A 3,925-nucleotide genomic window follows, 5' to 3' on the forward strand; every position below is an offset into this window, starting at 1 on the left:
TTTCTGAGGTTAAGGCAGATTTTGGCTACTTGGTTTTGAATCTTTTATAGCTTTTGAATTTGAGACTTTCTCGGGCTAGCTTAGCTACTGTTGCAGCAATCCAGTTTAGGGAGGTTTCATATCCTTATAATATCAATTATATGAAGAAAAGTTCTGATTTTTCACAGCATGGATAATTGGCGCTCTTAAACACAGTTTATGAAGATTTTTCCTTGTTGAAGATAGTACAAAGTTTTTTACACTTATTGATGATGTAAAAAAAGAAATTGTTACTCAGCTGGGTTGAGGATGTGGACTTATTTGACAGGATGTTAGAAGAGACGGTTTCTCTAAAGCAGTGATCCCCAACCTACTTGATGCATGTATATCTTGATGTCCCACTTATATGGCTCGTACAACCACTCACATACCTATGTTCTCAAGTCACACTCATTGACGTCCTCACACTCACCTACTGATTGGGTCACAAATTCATTCATGCATCCACTCCCTCATTTCAGGCACTAAAACACATCAATAGGAATGTTCCCTCCCTCTCAACTCTACTTTTTTATGTAAATTGTAGCTGCATTTGAGGCCTCTCCCTCAAGGCTTCAACATTTATTTTTTAAGGTCCCTGTTGTGTCGGCCATGGGCCTGCAGGAGGTGGCAAGTCTTCTTCATAAAAGGTTGCTTTGCTTTCACAATCACAGAAGTACATGGCATGGATAGGGGACTGTGAGCTCATCTGCGATGTTCCACTATGTACTTGCCACCTCAACAGCTATGAATATGCTACTTTAAGCTTCTCCTCTAGCTTATATAGGAATAGCCATCTTATTGTGTGTTGTGGGGAGAGTAGTTGGCCTAACGGCTAGGGCGGTCGTCTCGAATCTGGGAACTGGGTTCGAGTCTCGACAATGACGCTGAACATCCTATGATTCTGGGTAAGTCACTTAGTCTCCCCGTGTCTAAAAAAAATAAATGTGTCCTCATGTAACGCAACTGCTGCTATGTAAAGCGCCCTGATACCCGATACCTTTGGGTCAAGATTGCACTATATAAAACTCCGTAAAATAATTAATAAATAAAACATTTAGCTTTGGATGGCTAGGTGTATGTGTCCGTATTGTGCTGTTACATTTGTGAGTGTTTGATAATATGGTCTAATGTTACTGTTGACGCTGGGGGTGGTGCCAGCACTGGGTGGAGCCACTGGGGCCAATGAAAACAAATGGTGAGAAGTGACCCGTGAGTGCTTCATAGGAAAGAGTTCGGGCTCTATCGCTAATTTATTCACAATGTGAGCACTGCTGCCTATATTATGCATTACGTAAGTTAAACAGCGCACGACCCATAATACTCTAGGGAATAAAAGAGACCATCTTGCATTATACCATTGGGAACAAACATATCGTGGGCAATACATAAAAAACTCAAAACATTAGGCATGGGAGGCACTGCTGCCGGTCTCAGTGGGCCTATGTTGATGGCGTGAGGTGATGTCACCATTTCCAGGCATTAGAACGGACCTTTCAAGTCTCAGAAAATGGATCCGCTTCTCTATGCCGGAAGTACGTGCCTTAAACGTTGTTCCAAGCTACTGGTACACAATCGGTCAGAAACATCTCAACGTTAATGACCGGTTAGTGCTAGGAGACTGATCTCACAGGCCAACGTCACAGCTCTTTCTCCAGTACGGCCATTGTGCTGCCTCTTAGAAGAATCTACTTCCAAGACTCAAATTCCATTCCTTTAAGCACACACCATTTATTTCTTGGCAACACAATGTTCATGTATAGCAATATTACAAAACATTAGCAATAAACAGGTACGAACACGGCCAGCAATTTGTGACCGCCTACAAAGCTGGCGCACACAAAGCAACGGTTAGAACTGTATGTGCTCTGATCCGGGATGAAAAGGGGACTCCTGAGTTGGCGCGGCTGGGTGAGTGAGAGCACAAAAAACATCATCAGCAGGAGGAAAAAGATGTGTGGGGTAACTAAAGGAAAATGTGCCTAATATTTTCTTGGTGATGGAAAACTCTGCCTCCAGAAGCAAGGAATGAAACTGCGCGAGACAAATGCTGGATGCAGAATAGGTTCATTTTCTGCAATTAATAGTGTATGGTTCTATGATTTTTTTACCACAGAACAGTCACTATCGCTTGTTTTGCACCAGTGAAGATTCTGCGGTAAAATCCCATTCATGTTTTTATTTATTTTTAGGTGTAGCCTAGAGACCCGGTGACACAGTTATCTATCTTGGTAGCCTCATCTGATAAAAATAAATTATGAATCTAATAAATATAAAAAACAGATCTTTTACGGCAACCAACATAATTATGCAATCTAATACCAGTCATGGCACAGAAAAACTCATGAGTATCTATGTAGTGCAATCATCTCGTCAGCCATTTACCAGTCAAGGCAAGGAGGGAAAGCATGACTGCCACACGCCTTCCTTCCTCAACATGTACACAAAGATGCCAGCTGACACCACATCCAGGCATAATTCAAGACTACAATCTGACTAAAGACTTTACTATACCAAAAGATTGCATAACTGGAAATAACTCTACAATAAAATCATTGTGCCGCTCTTCCCTAACTTCAAGATGAACAGACCTGCCAGCCTTAAGTATTGGCACAATTTAGAACCACAACCAATAAAAGCATTTACTATTTACAAGCTTATTTCACCTGGAAAAATACCAACAATCCATACTTGTCACACAAGTACTACTTACCCAAGCTCTATCTGCTCTCCATTTGGAACAAAATTTGAAAAATGCCCGTTCATTAATCCAAGATTTATATACAAAAAGACATTAGAAAAACAACCTAATAACGGACATTCAGCAAATTGCTTATTTATACCAAAGCCAGGGTAGCTGACTACATAGGCCAATCCTGCATGGATAAAAAATACTATCAATATATAGTCTCATTAAGAAGAACCAGCTGAATAAAAGGAAAGCTGGAGTCATAATTGTGTATAACGAGTCCCTGAATACCTTTCAATAAAATGACCTCTTAGCATTGGAATGCAAGTGTCTTATATTCAAGCTCAACATATCTCCCAAAGACACAGTTTCCTCCCTACTAATTCATCCCTTTCTCACACAAAATCTTCTCCTCCACAACCAAAGTCAGATTCTGTTGTCACCCTCCGTCTAAGCTGTCCAAACATTGTTGTTCGAGATGATCTGAATACATGGATCAAAAAGGCGATTCGCCCTTCAACAACGCAAGAGTTTTGAGCTTTTCAACTGACAGAGCTTCTGTCAAACACACTTTTCAAGGCACACCATGAATGCAATATTCAACAACTCTAGCATCATAAATGCCTTCAAGCCACGGTCTATTAATCAACCATCTTGCCGTTCCACTCAACAAAACAGTACAGAAAAAGTGCAGATCTCAACAACAAATCCAACCAGGAAATGCGGATCATTCTCGTTTGATGACATTTTCACTTAATGGCCACTAGGCAATTTGAAAGCTGCACTTAAATTGAATAATTATTTTGCAAATTAAACTATGAAATCCTGTGCCAAAATAACTTACTAAGGAAAAAAAAAAGTTAGAAAAAAATATGCCCCGTAGAAATCCTAAATCACTTTAAAAAATGTCCACTAGACCACTTTGGTTTAAAAGTTATACAACAACAAAAAACATTTCAGCAAATATTGTACTCTTGTAGAAGTATATTAGTGATGGCTTCGTGAAAATTACTATTCAATTCAATTCAATTCAATTTTATTAAATATGTTTTGGAACTCCGTGGAGATCCACATATTATACAATTACAAAACACAGTGTAAAATTTTGACCGTATAAAACAACTCATACAGACAGTAATTATACAAAAGCAATTTACCATTATACTAGTAAAGTTCTAAGAAACATTTAAAGAAATTAAAAATTTTGTTGCAAAAAAT

This window comes from Lissotriton vulgaris, unplaced genomic scaffold (genome assembly GCF_964263255.1).
Source record: "Lissotriton vulgaris unplaced genomic scaffold, aLisVul1.2 SCAFFOLD_7550, whole genome shotgun sequence".
Taxonomy (NCBI): Eukaryota; Metazoa; Chordata; class Amphibia; order Caudata; family Salamandridae; genus Lissotriton; species Lissotriton vulgaris.